Source organism: Tursiops truncatus, chromosome 4, assembly GCF_011762595.2.
Source record: "Tursiops truncatus isolate mTurTru1 chromosome 4, mTurTru1.mat.Y, whole genome shotgun sequence".
Lineage (NCBI taxonomy): Eukaryota > Metazoa > Chordata > Mammalia > Artiodactyla > Delphinidae > Tursiops > Tursiops truncatus.
Window position 1 is genome coordinate 137,642,592 of NC_047037.1, and position 23,332 is coordinate 137,665,923.

Below are 23,332 nucleotides of genomic sequence, written 5' to 3' on the forward strand. Positions count from 1 at the left end.
TCTTATACACAGAAAAGATAGTTATTAAGAACAGGGGACCGAGGTAGTAATTTTACTGGCCACTCCCACCCGGATTATGGCGTGGCCTGGTTTCAGGGCTGAACGATGCCAAAGATTGTTTGGATAAGTTATTTATTGTCTCTAAGCTGTGACGGTGAGGAAGCCAGGAAACGATGGCAGGAGGTGCAGGGGGTGGGGTTTTTAGTAAGGACGATGCTGCCAATGAAATGATAAACCCACTTTTCACGCCGCCTTGAGCTCAGGAATAGGGAGACAAGTGCAGAAAGTCTGGGCTCCCCTGGTGATATTCGGGTCGCTCTAAAAATGAGAACGCTCACGGAACGAGGTGAAACGATAGGATGCTGAGTACCGACACCCCCAGTTTGGTTCCTGTGGGACTGGGGCCAACAGGTGACAAGGGGGCTCAGGATCCTGTGTTGAGAGCTTCAGGGAGGAAAAGTGCTGACCTGCAGCTGGGTTGTCCCAGGTGCTCTGGGGGCCATGACACCATCTCTGGTGCCACAGCTCCTGGCTGGTGGCGGCTGCGGGCATCTGATCCCGAAGGGCCAGGATGGGTTCAGAGTGAAGAGCAGGTAGAGGACGGGGAGAGGGTTCCCATGGCAACACATGGACAGAGATCAGACACTGGAGAATGTTCTGTCCTCGAAGCCCAGGTGAGCAGCAGCTCAAGGTGACAGATGACGTCAGGCCCACATCACCTGCGTGTCCACTGTCTGGGCGCCCACCTCCCTGTCTACACACAGAGGGGACCACCCTCATGCCGATCCTATGAGGTCTGCGCAGGGTCTCCAGTCTCCAGGTGAGAAACAGGTCAGATTCAGTAGCTGGTGAGGCCAGAGCAGGATGTGAACCCGAGTCTGTGAAGAGCAGCGTCTCCGCCCCTTCCCTTCTCTGATCCCCTGGCTCCGTCTTTGTCTCCAGGTGCTTCCCGCCTCCCCTCCCTCCCCTCCTGTCTCTTTCCTCCCCTTTCCCACCTCCATCACTCCTTCCCTTCCTCACCTCCTCTTCCCACCTCAATCCAGGTCACCTGCCCGACATCCATCCCAACCCCACCCAGACTGAGCATGCGATGGGCACCAGGCACTTGGAGACACATGGAGAAGTTCTCCCCACCCGGGAGCACCTGCAAATATGCTCATGAAATTACAGGGAAAAGGGCTGCGTTCAGTGTTTCCCACTGAGAAAGCAGGGGAGCTGGATATTTTACTCACCTCTCCTTGGTTGGTTTCCATTTCTAAGCAATGTTCAATAATCATTTCAAGTAAACCCTGCTGATGTGTGATTCAGGGAGAGGAGCTTCGGGGTGGGGAGAGACCTGCTGGGGAGCTGAGGACCTGCCAGGAACCATCAGGAAAGACAGGGGAGTAGAGGGGAGGGGAGAAAAGTCAGCATGCTCCCATGATCTTTCAGGGAAGCAGAATCTTCTTCATTGAGAAATCGCTCCCTAGTTTTTGGGTTCATTTTGAACTTAAATCCTCTCTGAGCCATTATTTATTCACTGTCAACCATGAGCTTTAACTATGAACTGGGATTTTCCAGTTTAAAGAATAAGAAAGAAATGGGTCAAGTTCTCTGTCATCAACAGGGATGGAGAGATCTTTGTGGAAGAGTGAAAATATCACCTCTCTCACTGATCAGAAACTGATAATATTATTACCAGCCTAAAACATTGCACCTCCTCTTTATTGTTTTAAAATTTCTGATGACTCCTTTTGAAAAAAATACCTAAAATCAGATATCTAAGTATAGGTCAGATATCACAGATAGGAAAATTTGGGGAACCCTGCAAGGAGTGTTTGGGAAAAAAATCAAGGGTCCCCGAATATAGCCCGAGGCACGTTCTCTTGTTCTCACCTGTCGTCCCTCAAGGGTGTGCCTCCTAAGGCCCCGCCTGTGCCCACAGGCACCTGCTCTGTTCATACCTTCCTGTGAACCTGGTTGGAGGATGCACGGGCTTTGGGAACACGTCTGACACCTGCCCCCTCCCTGGACCAGAGCTTGACCGTCACCTCTGAGTCAAGAAGGTGAGGTAGCTCCCTGCTAGACTCTCTGGATTTGAATTCCAACTCTGCCACTTACTGACTCTGAGTCCTGGGGGAATTTATCCACTCTGTGAGCCTCAATCTTTTCATCTGTTAAATGGGGGAATTCTTCATACCTACCTCATAGTGTAGCTGTGGGGATTCTCTTAATAACACTTGCAAAACTCACAGCACAGTGCCAGCACATAGGACGTACTGTGGCTCCCAGTGGCAGGCTGGTGAAGACCACGGGCCCCTTCTCAGAATCATATTTTTAAACGCATAACATAAAATACAGAGGATGACAAATGAAACCAGTTACTGTACATTGAAATGCATATTGAAATATAGTCGTGGAAAAGTGATCTATGTGCTTTTTATTAACATGTTGTAGAATAAGATCAGCGGCAGGTCTAATAACTACTGCAATTTCAAAGCAGTTACGAGCAGAAGCAGTGTTTCGAGGTTTCACAACAGCGTTAATGCCGTATGAAATACCTGTGATTTCGACTGGTGACAAAATCACAGGTGTTGCTAATGCTGCTGTAATGTGTTGCCTCCATTCAATTAATGAAGAAAATGCTACATTTTAGTTGGAAGCTAGTGAAAATTAAAATGTTGTGGGGTTTTTTTTTGCCCATCCAAGTTCATTTATGGACCCTGAAAAGTCACATCCCTCCCTGGGTTTTTCCGTGATCGCCAAGCGGGGGTCAGAAGGGTGGGGATACGGGAAAGAACTCACCCCTGGTTCTGAGCTGGGACCTCGTGGAAGGTGCAGAGTCACAGAGGAGGACTGGTCCGCTCCCTCCCTGTGCTTCTCCTAAGAAACAGGCGTTTCAGAAGAGGGGATCTTCTCCCAATCTTTCTCTCGATTTACCTGGATATTCAGTTCAGAGATGATCTAGTCTCTCAAAGGAACCCGGGGCTGGAATATGGTTTAAATGTCAAGTGCACCAGTCTGCTGGCACAGCCTGGAGAAAGCTCTGGACTCACCGTGGCGCCTGCCACCCAGGACAGGGCAGAGGGACTCGCAGCCCTTTCTCCTGTTATTTAGGTGACATTCTCAGGTTTTCAGAGTTGTGAGATGGTCAGCAAGCAGCGGTTTTTAGAGGCTCTTGGTCACATCCAACCTCTGCTGATTGCTGTCTCCCGACTCTCACTAGGTGCCAGGGAACATCCCCTCGGGGAGCCTAGTCTCTGAGCACTGGTAGTGGAAGCCTGATGCTGGGTGCCCCGCAACACTGCCTCCTTCCCTGCTTTCTGGGAGTTGCCCTCCTCCAAGTGGGAATGACCTCCAGCCCTGAAGTACAGGGTGGACATGTGACTCCTGCAAGCCTGGGCCCAGCCCCCTTTTACAGCTTAGTACAGATGTTAAGAAAGAGGGAAGTTCTCTCAGTTTGAAACCATGAGCACCAAGAATCCTGTAAGCCTGGGGCATCATTGGTCATCTCCTCCCTTTTGGAGATCTCCTATTTGAGAACTAAGCTACTGCAGAGAAAGCGGTGAAGCCAAAAGACAGAGCCAGAGTCCTGAGAGCTGGACCCTGGATCCAGCTGTTCCTGAAGTCCCATATCCTCCTCTCTTAAATGCCCTGAGCCATTGAGTCCCCTTTGAGGTTTAAGCCAGACAGAGCTGAGTTTCTATCAGTTGCATGTGAATGAATCCTATTGGTTATATGTTTACAATCATTCTGCCAATAGCAAACTCTGTCTTAAATAGAGCACTCTGTTCAGAGTCACAGCGTCCATCAGAACAGACAAGGTGAGAGAGCTCAAAGGTGCAGTTGGTCACACCTGGGCTCATGCTTTACAAGTATAGGAGCAGTGACAAGCATCCCTGTTTCTGAGTTTGCAAGGCATCCTCCCTCTGGAGTCACCCTCTGTCCAAGGCTGTTGCACTCTCCTTGTGGGCCCTCAGGGAAGGGGATTGTTTGGTCCAGCTTCCAAACTTCCCAGGGAAGACAGCAGGGACCACAAGGGCTCAGCCTTCGCCAATGACCCATCAGACCCACAGCAGTTCCTCCAGGGAGCAGGGCTGGGGCTGGGGGCTCCCACTCCTGTGTGTATAGGGAGCACCTCCCTGCCAGGGAAGCTTCTGGGGAGGGGCTGCCACTCTCCTAGGGAAGGAGAGGCCACAAGGGGCGAGACCCAGGTATTCTGTCCCCAACAGTGGTGGTGGTGAAGTGCTCTCTGGATTTCTGACTGAGGGTTACTCCTGGACCTTCAAAACCAGACCTGAGGAAGAGGCAGAAGCTGGTCCTGATTGGAACCCCCATCCTGAGACCCCTAGAAGTTATCAGCAACGCTGGAAGACAAGACACCTAATCAGACAGATCCATGGAGCTCTCACGTCATCCACAAACACAGTTTTTCTGCCATTTCATCCCACACCAACATCTGACCTCAACCTTGGCAAATACTCACTGATGCAATTTGGTCAATGAGTGTCAATGATGGCCAGTTTGGGACTGGTTTTCTATTTGAATACTCTGCTGTTCCCACTGCTGGTGAAATTTCAAGTCTGAATCATGAGGTCAGGATGAACAAAACCTGGGAGATTCGAGTAGTTGTAAGATTAGAACTAATGGGCAGGTCTATATCACACGCCTTCTAAATATCTCATTTCAGGCATCACACAGAATCTTTAAGCTGAAATAAAATCTCTACCCGCCATTGGACTCTCTGAGTGGGAGGAGACAATAAGGCAGCTCCTAGCCCATCTATTAAGATTTATTAAAAACAGGCTGCAGATAAATATATATATATATTTTTTTCCTCCTGGGCAAAGTTAATGCCAAGTCTTATCAACTAATTTCTGAGACAGAGAGGTGTAGGGAACAGTGTTTGTGGAATTTGAGACTTGGAGGAGTTCCCTTGACCGTCCCCCAAACACAGACTACATCACTCCAGCCACATACCCTGCTAGAGAACGACCTATGAGATGCAACCCCCCATCCAGTTCCCAGGTTCATAACATAATGGTGAGGATACTAAATCCTGGAGGATTTGCCATCAATTGGCATCAAACTCCGCCCAGAACTCTTACCTTACCACTAAAGGCTAACCCCTCGCGTGAACTCCTGTACTTTGAGTTAGGCCCAGAGGGTCCTCTACCCATTGCTAGGGCGACAAATCTGCACCCTCCCCCGGGGCTCACCCAGGCAGCCACCCTCCTGGAAGGAGGCCTTTCCTACCCCCAGAGCTACAAGCTGCTCTACAGCTCCATCATCTCTGGACCCCAGACTATCAAGGGAGGAGGAGAGGCTGCTGGCCATGCACTGACCCCTGTGTGGGGAGTGTGTGGACTGTGAATGGTCCATGGAGGGAGGGCAGGACCCCCTGAGAACTGGGGGAACCATGGTAGACATGAGACACAATCACCATGGCAACCTGCTCGCCAGCCCTTGCCCTCCCCACCCGTGCTCATGACACACTTTTCCTTCCAGAACGCTTTGCCTGAGGTTGTCTTCAGGATGTGGTCACAGGTGGGTCCTTCCACCCATCTGCAGTGTGAGGTGACTGATAGACACATTTGATGCCTGTGCTGGGTTGAACAGCATCTCCCTAAATTCATGTCCACTTGCAACCTCAGAAGGTGACCTTATTGGAAATAGGGTCCTTGAAGATGTCATTAGTCAAGATGAGGTCATACTGGGTTAGGGTGGGCCCCTAATCCTGCGCAACTGGTGTTCTTATGGAAAACAGACTCACAGGGAAGAAACCACGTGAAGACAGAGGCAGAGACCCAGATGCTGGGAGAGGGACCTGGACCAATTCCTCCCTCAGGGCCTTCAGAAAGAACCAACCCTGCCGACACCTTGATTCAGACTTCTGGTCTCCAGATCGGGGAGACAATAAATTTCTGTTGTTTTAAGCACCCCCATTTGTGGTCATTTGTTTTTTTTGTTGTTATTTTGGGTTTTTTTTAACATCTTTATTGAAGTATAATTGCTTTACAATGGTGTGTTAGTTTCTGCTTTATAACAAAGTGAATCAGCTACACATATATTACCGTATCTCTTCCCTCTTGCGCCTCCCTCCCTCCCACCCTTGTGGTCATTTGTTATAGCAGCCACAGGAAATGAAGACGGTGACACATGATACTTCAAAATGGAGGCCTTGCAAAACCTCTAAGCTGGGATTCAACTGGCCTGAACCTAGGATAGAATGAAAAATGTGTCTGATATCTACTCCTTATACTTTTTTTTTTTTTTTTTTTGCAGTACGCGGGCCTCTCACTGTTGTGGCCTCTCCTGTTGCGGAGCACAGGCTCTGGACGCGCAGGCTCAGCGGCCATGGCTCACGGGCCCAGCCGCTCCGTGGCATGTGGGATCTTCCCGGACCGGGGCACGAACCCATGTCCCCTGCATCGGCAGGCGGACTCTCAACCACTGCGCCACCAGGGAAGTCCTACTCCTTATACTTTTAAGGAAAGAGTAAAACAATACAGAAAAATAACACACACGTGCGCGCACACACACACACACCCCTTAGATATTTTTAAAGTAATCTTCTAAGGAATGTCCTGGGATTGACACAGATTCATCATGAACTCAACCAATGACCTTGAGTTCATAGTTTGCACCTGCGTGTAATCCTGCACATGCTCCATGAAGACGAGTTCTGTTCTGTTTGCTGTGCTTGGCTCCTGGGAGGCCCGTCTCTGCCCCAGGATGGGCAGGAAGGAAAAGTGGGGAGAGGCAGTCCTGCCACATCTGTGACCTCATCATGTCCTCATAAAGGTTCCCTTGTTGGGACGTGTTCAGAGTCTGTCTCACTGACTCTCTTTCTGTGTGGCTCCTCGCCTTCACTGGGGGTGAGTGAAGAGGTGGCTTTAAGTCAAACCTACCAGGAAAAGGCGTTCATGGACCTGCCTATCCTCAAGCCCTGTTACGTGAGCACGTCAGCTGAGCAGCGTTTCACATGCGTGTGCAGTGATGGGGGAGGTACCAGGACATTTCCGATGTGACTCCACCCTCCACTACCGGATGATCCAGTCGGACCCAAAATCCCAACCCATGGGAGACCATTGGGAAACCATTGAGTCTTTCCCAGGGACAGTCTGAGAGCAGCAGACATCATCCCAATACCTAATAGGAAACATTCACCTGCTTTGAGACCAAAAGGTGCTGCCTTAGCTTTCCTTCCTTCACACCTGTGACCCTGCATCCACCGGGTCCTAGGCATCATGGGGTAGGGATGCTTTCCTGTCAGAGGTATGATGGGGGTCCTCGGTATTTGCTCCATTAAGGTGGGGCTTGGGTTCACCTAGAAAGACCATGGCCCTTGTGTTCTCCTCCTGGACCCACGATGGGACCAGCTGACCCTGGGGAGGCACCACCTCCAGAACATCTGCCTTCCAGTGAATAGGACTGGCCTCCGTGGCCACCAGGGCAGGACTGGCGTAAGCCTCGGTCCTTGGTCCCCTCAGTATGAGTCACACACACACACCCCACAGGTGTCACCTCAAAACACATCTACATCAGGGATCAGGCCAGGGCCATAGCTAGTGTCCTCAGCTTTGGTGGGGACGGGGGGCGGAGGGAGAGAAACAGGTTACTACAGAAGACTTTAGTACATTCTGAAATGTTCGTTCTTTTTAGGGCAAAGCTTAAAAGGTATTGCAGTGTGAATTCTAGTTAAAACTCCACCACTGAGGATGATGTTGGCTGTGGGTTTATCATATATGGCCTTTATTATGTTGAGGAAAGTTCACTCTGTGCCTACTTTCTGCAGGGTTTTTATCATAAATGGGTGGTGAATTTTGCTGAAAGTTTTCTCTGCATCTATTGAGATAATCATATGGTTTTTCTCCTTCAATTTGTTAATATGGTGTATCACATTGGTTGATTTGTGTATATTGAAGAATCCTTGCATTCCTGGAATAAACCCCACTTGATCATGGTGTATGATCCTTTGAATGTGCTGTTGGATTCTGTTTGCTAGTATTTTGTTGAGGATTTTTGCATCTATGTTCACCAGTGATATTGGCCTGTAGATGCAGAAAATTATAAGACACTGATGAAAGAAATTAAAGATGATACAAACAGATGGAGAGATATACCATGTTCTTGGATTGGAAGAATCAACCTTGTGAAAACGACTCTGCTGCCCAAAGCAATTAACAGATTCAATGCAATCCCTATCAAACTACCACTGGCATTTTTCACAGAACTAGAACAAAAAATTTCACAATTTGTGTGGAAACACAAAAGACTCCGAACAGCCAAAGCAACCTTGAGAATGAAAAATGGAGCTGGAGGAATCAGGCTCCCTGACTTCAGACAACACTACAAAGCTACAGTAATCAAGACAGTATGGTACTGGCACAAAAACAGAAATATAGAACAATGGAACAGGATAGAAAGCCCAGAGATAAACCCACGCACATATGGTCACCTTATCTTTGATAAAGGAGGCAAGAATATACAGTGGAGAAAAGACAGCCTCTTCAATAAGTGGTGCTGGGAAAACTGGACAAGTATATGTAAAAGTATGAGATTAGAACACTCCCTAACACCATACACAAAAATACGCTCAAAGACTTAAAGACCTAAATGTCAGAAACTATCAAACTCTTAGAGGAAAACAAAGGCAGAACACTCTATGACATAAATCACAGCAAGATCCTTTTTGACCCACCTCCTAGAGAAATGCAAATAAAAACAAAAATAAACAAATGGGACCTAATGAAACTTAAAAGCTTTTGCACAGCAAAGGAAACCATAAACAAGACCAAAAGACAACCCTCAGAATGGGAGAAAATATTTGCAAATGAAGCAACTGACAAAGGATTAATCTCCAAAATTGAAAAGCAGCTCATGCAGCTCAATAACAAAAAAACAAACAACCCAATCCAAAAATGGGCGAAGATCTAAATAGACATTTCTCCAAAGAAGATATACAGATTGCCAACAAACACATGAAAGAATGCTCAACATCATTAATCATTAGAGAAATTCAAATCAAAACTACAATGAGATATCATCTCACACCGGTCAGAATGGCCATCATCAAAAAATCTACAAACAATAAATGCTGGAGAGGGTGTGGAGAAAAGGGCACCCTCTTGCACTGTTGGTGGGAATGTAAATTGACACAGCCACTGTGGAGAACAGTATGGAAGTTCCTTAAAAAACTACAAATAGAACTACCATACGACCCAGCAATCCCACGACTGGGCATATACCCTGAGAAAACCATAATTCTAAAATCGTCATGTACCAAAATGTTCATTGCAGCTCTATTTACAATAGCCAGGACATGGGAGCAACCTAAGTGTCCATCATCGGATGAATGGATAAAGAAGATGTGGCACATATATACAATGGAATATTACTCAGCCATAAAAAGAAACAAAATTGAATTATTTGTAGTGAGGTGGATGGACCTAGAGTCTGTCATACAGAGTGAAGTAAGTCAGAAAGAGAAAAACAAATACCGTATGCTAACACATATATATGGAATCTAAGAAAAAAAAAAGTCATGAAGAACCTAGGGGTAATACGGGAATAAAGACACAGACCTACTAGAGACCAGACTTGAGGATAGGGGGAGTGGGAAGGGTAAGCTGTGACAAAGTGAGAGAGTGGCATTGACATATATACACTACCAAACATAAAATAGATAGCTAGTGGGAAGCAGCCACATAGCACAGGGAGATCAGCTGGGTGCTTTGTGACCACCTAGAGGGGTGGGATAGGGAAGGTGGGAGGGAGGGAGATGCAAGAGGGAAGAGATATGGGAACATATGTATATGTATAACTGATTCACTTTGTTATAAAGCAGAAACTAACACACCATTGTAAAGCAATTAGACTCCAATAAAGATGTTAAAAAAAAAAAAAAAACTTCACTCTGCAGAGGCCACTGCTGGTATTAAGATTCAAGTCCAAAAGGATTCCCAGTCTTTCTTTTCTTTAATCTTCTTCTTTTTTATTGAGATACCACACTTGCACTGCAGGTGCTTGAATGTTCGGGGTACCATTCAGGGACCTTTAACATACGTCTCCAGCATGGGACACCTCCCCGAGCAATATGTAGAACTTTCCAGGCCCCAGCAGGCCCCCTGGTCAATAGCAACCCCCACCAAGGATCCCCAGGCTGGAGGCGGCTTCTGTCCCGACACCCAGCACCACGTGTCACTGGACTTCCTGCAGGTGGGTTCACACAGTACACGCGCTGGGGTCTTTCTTCACTCGACACTGTGTCTGTGACGTGTCCTCGCCTGGAACAACTGTTTGTTTGTTTACTGTGTACCGTCCCATTATGTGAATATAGCACAGTTGATTCAACTTGTCCTACAACTGATGACCATTTGGGTTAGCTCATGTTTGGGACTATTATACATGACGATGATTATGGATATTCTCACGAGTGTCTGTTGGTGGCCTGAGCCCCCATCTCACCTGAGTTACACACACCCAGGAACCTCTGGTCATGGAAGCACGTGTGTTTACCTGTAGGGGATACAGCAGAACAGTTTCCAGGGTGGTATCACTCTGCATTTCAGCCACAGACGTCTGAGAGCCCCAGCTGTCCACACAGTCTCTGCCCCAACTCATCAGCCCCGCTGCTGTAGAGAAAAGCAGCCCTTGACCACATGGGAGTGAACGGTGTGGCTTTCTTCCAATAGAACTATTTATAAACCAGGCTGGGGGGTGGGATTTGGCCTGAGGCGCCTTCATTTGTGGACCCTGCTCTACTGTAAAGCAACGGCTCAGGACCTTTGCCCATTTTTTAATTGGTTCGCTTGTCTCTTTCTTAGTGATTTCTGCAGGTTCTCTGTAAGTGCTGGATCCCAGTCTTGTGTTGTTAATCATCTATCATGTTCTGGAAATTAGAAGAAATGATGCTATTGTGTTGAACCACTGCTGCAGCCTTGCCCTCGAGGTTTCTACCACAAGGCCCCTGGGGGGTCAGTTGTCCGTGGTCGCAGGAATCGTCCCCTGACATGTGGACGCGGGAGGGCCGGCCTCTACTAGAGTCACCCCGAGGGGTACAGCTGGTGCACAGCAGCCCAAGCCCAGGTCCCTCTGCCCCTCTTGCTGGTCTCTCAGAGCCAGGACAGGCCGTGTGAAAAATGGCCCCGACGTGTTCAACTGGACACATTTTCCAAAAGGAGCACAAACTCAGTGTGGATAATGAAAGTACGTGCCGCCAGGGATTTTTTTCTCATTTGAAGGTAATTTTCCAGTTCTTCAGACCACAGATGTTCAGAATGAGGGAGGGGGGTGGGACGCCTTTTCCATTATGAGCCAAACCTTCTTAGGCTGGGCGACTGGGGGGAAATTGCCCACTTTCTGGGTTGCTTCACTAATAAAATGACCATTGTTTCTGCCCTGCAAAACCTTTTTCACAGGTAAGCTCCCCAGGGGAGCTGCGGCCAGGTACCAGGTACGAGGGCACGTCAGGAGCAGAGTGTTGTCTTGCCTGTGGGATCTCAACTGAACAAACATTATCATCTCATTTCACAGCAAGAAAACTAAACTCAGAGAGGTTAAATGACTTGACCAAGATCAGAGATTCAATCACTGAGCAGCCCAAATGCTTTACTTCAAAGCCCAGCCCTTCCCCACTGGACTGTACTCAGATCTCCCCTTACAAAGATCGGGCTGGAAGGGCTGTTTTGGGAAATGTGGTCATTTCCACCCAAGATAAATGAGACCTTAAGGTCTAAAGCGGGGGTCAAAGGACTCATCACTCAGGGTCCCCAGCAACTAGCTGCAACGCTGGGATGAGAGACCAGATTTTCTAAGTCCAAAGCTTTCCTCACATATTTTTTTTCTTATTTAAATAATTTTGATTTTATGACTTCAACCACAACGTAAGCTGCATAAAAACAGCAATTTAATTTGTCTTTTTCTCCACTGTATCTAGTGTCTATAACAGCATTCGTGATTGAGACGCTCCATTTCTTGAACAAATGGACCATAAAAAGTTAAGTAGCAAGTGGTTCGTTTTCGTCCCGCAAGGAAGTTTTAATGCTGTTCCTCCCTCTGGCTCCTTCTCAGGTCTCCACTCAGACAGAGAGGGTGGCTGGATGCCCGAACATCAGCCAGCACCCAAGGCCAAGGGGAAACTCGCATTACCAGGCCTCTTTTCCTGATATCTTACTAGAGTCGTAAGCATGCAATCATTCATGTCCTTGACAGATTCTCTCATTACAGCGATATATAGAAATACGGAGAATTCTGCTTCTTTCATCCAAAGTGGCTTCAGATGGCCAACTATTCTTCCTTTCATTGTACCCATTCCAAACATAGAGCTCCCTAGGAATGTAGGAAAGCTGTTCACAGCCCCTAAGTGTGGGATTTATCAACTCATGTATTGTTGATTCTTGTGCAATTAGCAACACCATTTCTGAAAAAAGGACTGAATTGATGTCACTTTCCGAGCAGTGATTCTGCTCCTTTATGCCTGCTCTCATTTCATACCAAACTTGGTTTATGGGAAGTTTAGGTAAACAAGGCTCTTATGAGTAATTAGTATTTAATTAGGCTAAGTTTCATGTCTGTGTGAGTCAAGGCCTCCTTTTCCAACCTCTGGGACCAATTAAGTATGTCAGGCCTCTGTTTACAGAACAAGGCCCAAGACTGACTCCCCCAGGCATTTCCCAAGTTGTTGTTAGTAGCTAAACCTCTAGATTAAGCTACTAAATATTTTTCTTGGCTCTTGCTGTTGGTGAAAGGGCAAGACTGGTCACCCAGTGATCTAGGTCCTTCTTCTCTGTGTTTGTCTTATAGGAGTTTCCACAGCCCACCAGCATCCCCACCAAGAAGCTTCATCCTGACACAGAGGGAAGGTCACAACACCGCCCTCTGGGAAAAAAGGTCAGGACACCGTCCTTCCCACCATCAGCCTATTTCAAGTGAAGAATCTGGAGTGAGAACCTCTCTGCTGACAAGTATTTATGCTGGATTTCTTTTTCCCAATTTCGTAGTATGAACATGTTCAAGTACACAGAAAAGGGAAAGAAAGAACACAATGAACATTTGTACACCAGCCAGTGAGATTCAAAATTTCAATTCACCAACCATCAAAATTGTGTTTAATCATTTGAAAGTGAGTTGCCCTTCCAATATTTCTGCATGTATATACTAAAAATAAGGACACTCTTCAATACAACCAAAGTAATATTGTGACAAAAAAAATATAATTTAAGTTATTAAAGTAATTGGAGTAATATTGCTCATATTATTTTTATCCTTTTAAAGCCTATAGTGTCTGTAGTGATGCTTCTATTTCATTCCTGAAGTGGTAATTTGTGTCTTCTCTCTTTTTTTCTGAATAAGTCTAGTTAAAGGTTTATCAATTTCATTGTGTATTTTTTTTTCAAAGACTCAACTCTCGGTTTCGTTCATGTTGTTATTTTGCTGTTGTTTTTCATTTCATTGATTTCTACTTTTATGTTTATTATTTTCTGCTTCTGATTTTTGGATTTAATTTGCATTTTTTTCTTTCCTAACATCTTAAGATGGAAGTTTAATTCATTTTTTTAAGCTATACCTCACAAATTTTGCTGGTATTTTTATTCTTGTTTAGTTCAAAATATTCTTAATCCTCCTTGTAGTTTCTTCTTTGACCCATGTGTTATTTAGACGTATGCTGTTTAATTTCCAAATGTTTGAAGATTTTCCAGATATTCTTCTGTTGTTGATTTCTTACTAAATTCTGTTGTTAAGCAAAGGATAAACTTTGTATGATTTCAATCCTTTTAAAATTTGTTGGGCTTCCCTGGTGGCACTGTGGTTAAGAATCCACCTGCCAAGGCAGGGGACACAGGTTCAAGCCCTAGTCCAGGAAGATCCCACATGCCGCGGAGCAATTAAGCCCGTGCGCCACGACTACTGAGCCTGTGCTCTAGAGCCCACGAGCCACAACTACTGAAGCCCATGTGCCTAGAGCCTGTGCTCTGCAAGAGAAGCCACAGCAATGAGAAGCCCATGCACTGCAATGAAGACCCAATGCAGCCAAAAAAAAAAAAAAAATTTGTTGAGGCTTATTCTGTGACTTAGCATATGGTCTATCTTGGTGTATGTTCCATGTGCACTTGAAAAGAATGGTTTATTCTGCTGGTGTGGGTAGACATTTTTAGGTCAAGTTGGTGAATAATATCCTTATTTAGTATCTGTTTACTTGTTCTATAAACTATTAAGAAAGGAATGCTAAAATTTCCAACTAAAAAGTTGCTCTGCCTAGTCTATGAGGCCCGTTAACTTTGTTTTTGTATATGCACACATTTAGGATTGTTATGCTTTTGTGGTAAATTGACCTCTATCTGTATGAAACAATCTTCTTTACCCATATTAATAATTCTTCTTCCGAAGTCCGTCTTCTCTTAAAAGTTAATGAAGCTACTCTTTATTTTGTTTACTCTTTTCATGGTATATCTATTTCCGTCTTTTTATTCTTACATATCTTTGTCATCACATTTAAAGTAGATTTTTTGGAGATCACACACAGTTTTGTTTTTTAACCTTAGAATATCTGTCTTTGGAGTGTAGACTATTACATGTGTTATCATTATGGTTGAATTTACATATATATGTTTTTTTCTTTTTTTTGCTGTACATGGGTCTTTCACTGTTGTGGCCTCTCCTGTTGCGGAGCACAGGCTCCGGACGCGCAGGCTCAGCGGCCATGGCTCACCGGCCTAGTCGTTCCGCAGCATGTGGGATCTTCCCGGACCGGGGCACGAACCCATGTCCCCTGCATCGGCAGGCGGACTCTCAACCACTGCGCCACCAGGGAAGCCCTATGGTTGAATTTAAATTGGTTATCTTGCTACTTTTTTATATTTGTCTCATCCCTTTTTTATTTCTTTTTTTCTCTTTTCTTACTTTCTTTTGGATTAAATGTATAATTTTTTTTACCACTCTATTTATATTCACTATTGCCTGATAGGCTATATTTTTCATGTTTTATTATTATTTTTTAAAAAATTTTTGGCTGCTTTGGGTCTGCATTGGGTCTTTGTTGCTGCACACAGGCTTTCTCTAGTTGCAGTGAGCAGGGTCTACTCTTCATTGTGGTGTGTGGGCTTCTCATTGCTGTGGCTTCTCTTGTGGAGCACAGACTCTAGGTGCATGGGCTTCAGTAGTTGCAGCACACGGGCTCGGTAGTTGTGGCACATGGGCCCTAGAGCACAGGAGCTTCAGTAGTTGAGGCCCATGGGCTTGGTAGTTGCAGCACATGGGCTCTAGGGCATGCAGGCTTCAGTAGTTGTGGTGCGTGGGCTCAGTAGTTATTGTGCGCTAGCTCTAGAGAGCAGGCTCAGTAGTTGGGGCATGTGGGCTTAGTTGCTCCACAGCACGTGGGATCTTCCCAAACCAGGGATCAAACCCGTGTCCCCTGCATTGGCAGGCAGATTCTTAACCACTGCACCACCAGGGAAGTCCTATTATTATTTTTGAAGTGGGCCATTTTTAAAGTTTTTATTGAATTTCTTACAATATTGCTTCTGTCTTATGTTTTGGTTTTTTGGCCCTGAGGCATGTGGGATCTTAGCTCCCCAACCAGGGATTGAACCCACACCCCCTGCATTCGAAGGCAAAGTCTTAACCACTGGACTCCCAAGGATGTCCCTTATTATTTTTAAAGCAATTACTCTAAGGCTTACAATATTCAACTTTAACATATCACAGACCATATAGAAATAATATTATGCCACTTCATGTACAATACACAATTCTTAAAACATTATACTTCTATTTTTTTCTTGCTATTTTGTTATTGTCACATTTTATTTCTCACATATTAAATCCACAATACATTTTTTACATTTTGCTTTCAATATTCAATTATCTTTTAAAAGAATTTTTAAATGAGGCAAAAAAATTATATTTACCACATATTTGCCAATTTTTTGCATTCTCCATGTCTTTATATAGGTCTAAGCTTTCATGTGGTCACATGTTTCATATTCCTGTGATACAAAGAACTTGGCTTCAATTTATTGTATAGCTGATCTCCTAGAAGTGAATTATTGCAGTTTATGTTTGTCTGAAAAAAATTTTATTTTACTTCCATTTTTAATGGAATAATAACTTCCATTATTTTCCCTGAATATAGAATTATAGGTGACAGGATTTATTATCTATCTATCTATCTATCTATCTATCTATCTATTTATCTATCATCATCACTCTATCTCTCTTTCTTTAATATATCATTCTTTTGTCTTCTGGACTGCATAGTTTCTGACAAGAAACTGCAGTCATTCTTACCTTTTCTCCTTTGTACATATGTCCATCTTCTCTCTCTGCTTTTACAATTTTTCTGTCACTGGTTTTCAGCTATTTTATTGTGATGTTTTATGGTGTAGTGTGTGTGTGTGTGTGTGTGTGTGTATCCTAGTTTGGATTTGTTGAGCTTCTCTGACTAAATACTTTTCATCAAATTTGGAGGCATTATTTCTGCAAATAATTTTCTGTTTTCTCCTCTTTCAGAGATTTCAATTACCATCATGTTAGAGGGCTTGAAATTTTTCCACAGATAATTGAAGCTCAGCTTTTTTTTTTTCAGTTTTTTTCTCTCTATGCTTCATTTTGTGTAAATTCTATTGTTATATCTACAAGTTCATTGACCTTTTCTTCTGAAGTATTTAATGTACTATTATTATTCCTTCCACTAATGGTTTTTAAATTTCCTCTATTATATGCTTCATCTCTTTAATTTCCATTTAGTTCTTTTAAATGTATTTCATTTCTCTTCTCATTATATGTTCCTTTAAATATTAAAATCTAGTTATGATGTCCTTGTCTACCAATTCTATCATCTCTGTAATTTCTGGTTTGCTTCTAAAGACTGATATTTATCCTAGTTATTGGACTTTTTTTGGCTTTTTGTAATTTTTGCAGGATACTGTAAATTTTATGTTTTTGTGTCTAGATTTTGTTGCTTTCCTGTATAGAGTGATGGACTTTGTTTTGGAAGGAGAAAAGTTACTTGAAGATCAGATTGATCCCTGTGAGCTCTGGTTTTAAGCTTTGCTAGGGAAGGTCTAGAGTAACCTCACTCCACAAAGAGTTCAGTCCTACTGATATGGTGTGACTACTCTGGGGTCTTCAATGAATGCACCAGGTTGGTACCGAGGACCCTCCACTCTGACTGGTCAGAATTTAAATAGTCCACTTCCTTCCCTGTGTGACTCTGATACTCTGTCAGCTTACAACACTTGGTCATTCTTGGCCTATCTCTGTCAAGGTTCACTGTACCCAGAAGCACCCTAATACTCAGCAAACACCTAAGGAGACTCTGTGTAGATTTCTGCAGCTCTTTTTCTGAGTAGCTCTTTCCTATTTGGGAATCTGCCTATGACTTCATGTAGCCCCAGCCTCCTTAAATTCTGATCTCTATCTCTTCAACTCATGAGGGCACTGGGCTCTGTCTTGGTTGCCCCTCTGTCACCTATGGTCTGAAAAATGTCTGGAGGTAGAAAGCTGGGGCAATTGTAAGGCTATTAGTAGGGGTCATAGTACTATGCTATCTATTGTCTAATGTCTGAAAACAGTTGTCTAATCTATTTTGTCCAGTTTTCAAATTGTTTACAGCGAGAGGGTAAATCTGAGCCTTGTCTTCCCTCTTGGCCAGAGATAGTTCTCATTATATTTTAACTTCCTTGGTTTCATTAATTATTTTCGCCTTGTCATTGTGTTTATAATTGTGTTTCTCCCTTTTTTCTTAAGTAGCTAATGTCCACTTTGTTCTTTGTTGGTTTTTTTCCCATGAACTACATTTGAATTTATTATTTATACTATTTTTTTAAGTTTCTATCTCATTAATGATGGCTTTTATCTTTATTATTTGCTTTCTTCTGCTCTCTCTTGGTTTGCTTCTTAAAAACTTTTTAATTTGGAACTTCAATTTCTTATTTTCTTTTTCAATTAACTTTTTAGCTGAAGCTAGGACTGTACTTCATGCCATGAGCATATCATGAATAAACTTTGTGAAATTCAAATCTCATGCATTACTTTTTTAATAGATGGAATTCACATACCACAAAATTCACCTTTTAAAAGTGTATAATTCAGTGGTTTTTCATATACTGTACAGTCGACCCTTGAACAATGCAATGGTTAGGGGAGTCAACCTGCTGCAACTGAAAATACATGTATAACTTCATAGTCAGCCCTCTGTGTCTGCAGTTCTGCTTCTGTGGATTCAACCAACCGTGGATCATGTAATTCTATACCATTGAGAAAAAAAACATGTAGAAATGGACCCACACAATTCAAACCCATGTTGTTTTAGGGCCAATTGTACTCACAAATGTGTGCAGCCATCACTGTTATTTTGAAACATTTCCACCACCCTCAAAATAAACACGGTACCCATTAACAGTCTCTCCTTGCTCCCCTCCTCCAAGCCCCTGGTGACCACTAATCTGTTATCTGTCTCAGTGAATTTGCCTATAATGACCCTTTACTATGAACAGTATCATACAATATCTGGTATTTTGTGACTGGCTCCTTTCACAGAGCATAATGAGTTCAATATGCATCCATATTCATGGACTCCCCTGGTGGTCCAGTGGCCAAGATTCCACACTCCCAGTGCAGGGGGACCGGATTCAATCTCTGGTCAGGGAACTAGATCCCACATGGCTCAACTAGGAGTTTGTATGCTGCAAATAAGAGTTCGCATGCCACAACTAATGATCCCACGTGCAGCAATGAAGATCTCGCATGCTGCAACTAAAACCCTGCCCAGCCAAATAAATAAATAAATGTCTTTTCAAAATGCATCCATATTCCGTATGTATAAGTACTTCATTCCTTTTTATTGCTGAGAAATATTCCAGTAAATATTTATTTATCCATTCATCAGTTGATGGATATTTGTGATCTTCTATGCTTTAGCTATTACAGATAATGCTTATATAAACATGTGTGTATAGATTGTTGTGTGGCTATATGTTTTCAATCCACATGGAGTAGGTCCTCGAATTGCTGGGTCATATGGTAACTTTCTGTTTCAATTTTTGAGGAACTGCCAAACTCTTTCCCAAAGTCACTGTCCTGCACTATTTTAAAATACTACCAACTAAACTATACTTCAAAAAAAGGAAAAAAAAAAGGAAATCAATAAATGTAGTTCACTATTTAAAAAATTAAAAAAAGAAAAACACACTACCAGTTATGAATGACGGTTCTAATTTCTCCAAGTTCTTGCCAAATTCTGTTTTTAAAAAATTTTAGCCTTCCTACTGTGTGTGTCGAATTTTAGTTTTGATTTGCATTTCTTGAACAACTAATGATGTTGAGCATCCTAGGTCATTTGTATATTTTCTTTGCAGAAAAGTCTACTTAAATGATTTGCCCATTTTTAAAAATTGGATTATTTTTCTATTATTGAGTTGTCAGAGTCTTGTATGTATCCTAGATACAGGTCCATTATCAGATATGTGATTTGCAAGTATTTTCTCTCATTCTGGGCATTTTGTGCTTTGAAGCACAAAGTTTTTTTTTTAATTTCCATGAAGCCCAACTTATATATGTATTCTTTTGTCACTTGTGCTTTTGGTATTATAGCTAAGAAAACTATTGCCAATTCAAGGTCAAAAAGATTTACTCCTTTGTTTTCTTTTTTTAAAGTTTTATCGTGTTAGTGCTTACATCCAAGTCTATGATTCATTTTGAGTTAATTTTTGTGTGTGTTGTGAGATAGGGTTCCAATTTTATTCTTTTGCATGTAGATATCCAGTTGTTCTAGCACCATTTGTTGAAAAGTCATATATCATTTTTGTCAAGAAAGAAAATACACTCTTCTAATATGTAAATGAATGACTTTCAAATTTCATAAAGTCATAGGACATTATCCCTAGAAATACGCTAACAGGTAACTTAGCCTTCAAACAAAGTCAATTAATTTACTCAAGGCCATCCTTGCACCAATTCTGTTTCCAGCTAATGTATCCAGGATCTGTACCAAACCAGAAATGGTGCAGCTGGTCCACTCCTATGTTATGGTCAGAATTAATTTCTCCTTTGTATCCCCACATATTTATAGTTCCACCCAGAAAATGAAAGTCTCAAAAGACTAGTGAGTGTGGAGGTTTGTGGCATGGAGGGTTTGGGGAGAGATTGCTGGTAAAAAATTTCATTTGAGAAAATAAAGTTCAGGGGAAGAAGATTCAGGCAGGAGAAGCCCTAGAGTTAGTGTGAGAAGGAACTGTAGTTTTTTCATATCCTTCTTTGGTACAGAGTATCAGGAAATCAGTGGTTTATTGTGAAGACCAGTTCCTATGCAGCAAAACCCACCAGAGATGAAGACCTCCTGGATCTGGGATTGTGGCTAGATGTGTTCCATCTATCACTAAACTTATTTAGTGCAGTAGATTTTTCATAGGTTCACTCAAATGCCATTCCTACTGCCTTTTAGTGAGCCTTCCAGAATTACAGATGCTAGGAAACTAAAAACCTCATTTAGAAGAGCCAGGATGGTGTATGTGACTTAATTTCTGTCAAGTAGATACCTGCATGACACTAGAAGGATGCCAGTAATGTGAGGCAGTGGCCAAGCACAGGGAAATTAGGGGTCTTCGCAAGCAAGGTGATAGGCACATTGGTTCTCCTGGGGCAGCTCTGGCAGAGTTTCTGAAGTCTGGCTCCTAATATCTTAGGTACTGAGCAGTAAGTGGTGACAACAGTGAGGTTTCCACTAGAAAAGTTCCATACACTGTTGGTCATTTCCCTTGGTTGCCACTGTTTCTGATTGTGTAGTAAACAAATCTCATGCCCTGGGTCTCACTGAGATTCTGTAAGCTTCATAATATCATCTGATAAATCACTTTTTATGCTAACTAGAATGCATTCTGTTATCTGTCACTATGAGCCTTGACCAATATAACCAGCGATCTCATCCACAATGAAAGGGCAGTCAATACGTTTTTCTGTAGGCCATCCTTAAGCCTAAATAAATGTTTCTTCTTGGAAGAGTACTTCATTTCTAAAAGGAAAAAAATCGATATGGTACCAATTTGAATAAAATTCAAAAACGTTGAAAGAAACCACAATCCTGAAGACTCAGAGGAGGATGAAGAAATTTCTGAAAATGATTTACTACAGAAAAAAGAAATGTTAGTTTGGAAATAGTTTTCTATCCTTGGTAGAATACAAGAAGGTGGTACCTCCATGAAACAGGATAAGAAAATCAAAATCTAACAACAGGCTAGGGTGAAAGAGTAAAAACAATGAGCATTAAAAACAGAAAGATAGGACATCCCTGGTTGTCCAGTGGGTAAGACTCTGCGCTCCCAATGCAGGGGGCTCAGGTTCAATCCCTGGTCGGGGAACTAGATCTCGCATGCCTACCACAACTAAGGGCCCACATGCCACAACTAAGATACGGCACAGCCAAAATAAATAAATAAATAAATAATAAATGAATAAATGTTTTAAAATAAATAAAAATAAAAGCAGAAAGATGGTAGGTAGTATACTGTGTGAGAGGCAAGTTTTTCACCAGCTCCACAAGAGTCTGTGGCCCAGTGAGTCAGGGGAATAGTCATTGTAATGTATGAGAGCTTTGAGGAAGGATTAAAATGTGTGAAAAATGGCCTGGAGCTCGCTCCGTGCGTCTGATGTGGTGGACCGTGGTCCAGGGTGTCCTGCACGCATGTGGCACCATCTTCCTGGAGCACCCATGGGAGGTCAGATCCAATCTCTACTTCTATAGAAATCGTGGCAAGATGGGAAGGTTGGATGGACCATCCAGCTCCCAAGTTTACTACTCCATCCAAGGTGGAAGGCTGGTCTGAAGCTACATGGTTACCCTCTGTGCCTGTCCAGCAGCTCCCTACTGAAGACTGGAGCACCCGCCTGCCCCTGAAGACAGGGCTGCAGTGCAACTGAGTGGTCCTCGCTGCTCTTCCACAGACAATGGAAATAAAGTTGATGAAAAATAAACATCACTTTCTTAAAAAGAAAAAAAAAGTAAGATGAGCCAAGACTATAAGATGAGGAGATAAACAGATAAACAGGTTTGGTGAGATAAGGAAGGAGTGTAAGGAAACTAAAATTGCAGTAACATAAATATGTTTGGGAGGAGGAAAAGATTACAGCGTCAGAGTTGATGTAATTAAATATGTACTTGATTCTTTAAAAAATATAATAGATAAACTCTAGGCAAATATAATCAAGAAAACAGGGGAAAATGAGCAAATATAGAAATGAGAAAAAAGTCAAATAAATAAATTTCAACCAAATATATGCCATTTCAAGAAAAGAAGTGGCAAATAAGAAATTAGACGTGAGAAATTTCAAGGCAAAGAGAGTTGGAGGGAGAAATATATAATCAAAGAAATGTAGGAGACTTATCAACAAATTTTAAAGTATGGACTCAAACAAATCATAAACATGCAAAAGATAATTGGAGAAAGGTGAACATAGAATGGATATTTGATGATAGTAAGAATTATTATTTATGTTTTAGGTGAGTAGTAATATTATTATTTTTTAGAGTCTTTGTATTTTAGAGATAAATGCTGAAAGAGCTACAGATAAAATTATGATGATAAGATTTGTTCAAAATAATGAGGGAGAGGGGGCAGTAGGTGAGCAAGTGAATGAGGGTATTGATAGAATAAAGTTGTCCATGAGTTGATCATTATTGAAGCCAGAGGGTGGAACGGTACTACATTGTAATATTCTCTCCAAGTTTTTTAATAATAAAAAGGTTTTTAAAAATGAAACTGAGGTGAAAACAAACCTGATAGAAAATTATGATATTCTATTCCATGCAAAATATAATTGAAAATCTTTAAAAAGGGGAGGGGGCATAATTTTCTGGGCTTATTACCAAAATTGACCTAAGAAGAAATTTTAAATGTTAATAGATTACTACCCACAGAAGAAATATAAAATACAAGTTATGCATCTTAAAGGTTTCTTTTAAATTTTTAAGGAATTAGGTCATATCAAGTATTCCAAAGCATAGAAAAAGATAGAAAGCTACACAGTCTATTTCATGATGGTACATTAACCCTGATTCCAGCACCTAACAAAGATAACAAAAGAAAAGCAAACTATAAACCAGCCTCACATAGGAGTAATTTAAAAATCTTAAATAAAGTAGCTTCAAAATAAATAGTATCTTAAAGGAACTTTCTATCAGGATCAAGGAAAGCCTTTCTTAGCCTGGGATTGCAAAAGTGTTCACTATTAGGAAATTTGACATTATAATACTTTATGTCAGTAGCACCCCGTTTTAATAATGGCTTAAAGGGCATAAATAACACCTAAAACACATCCCCAAATTATAAAATATCCTTAAGGGAAAAATAGGACA

The 23,332-nt window shown here is 42.5% G+C and overlaps 2 long non-coding RNA genes across 3 annotated transcripts in view; one reads left to right on the forward strand and one right to left on the reverse strand.

Annotated features, from left to right (window-relative positions):
* Nucleotides 1-7,334, reverse strand: part of LOC141278620 (uncharacterized) — a 7,540-nt gene extending 206 nt beyond the window's left edge. Inside the window, exons 1-4 of the long non-coding RNA XR_012331615.1 lie at nt 6,627-7,334; nt 4,466-4,591; nt 1,233-4,346; nt 1-845 (exon numbers count right to left, since the gene is read on the reverse strand). The exon at nt 1-845 is cut by the window's left edge and continues 206 nt beyond it. This is a non-coding gene — a long non-coding RNA (uncharacterized lncRNA). The remainder of the gene's footprint in view (nt 846-1,232; nt 4,347-4,465; nt 4,592-6,626) is intronic.
* On the forward strand, nt 7,204-13,163 carry LOC141278621 (uncharacterized). 2 transcript variants are annotated; one of them, XR_012331616.1, is made up of 4 exons: nt 7,204-7,257; nt 10,809-10,827; nt 12,787-12,873; nt 12,984-13,163. It is a non-coding gene; the product is annotated as an uncharacterized lncRNA (long non-coding RNA). The 2 variants fall into 2 exon arrangements; XR_012331617.1 differs by lacking the exons at nt 7,204-7,257; nt 10,809-10,827 and adding an exon at nt 12,053-12,164.
* Nucleotides 13,164-23,332: the final 10,169 nt, after the last annotated feature.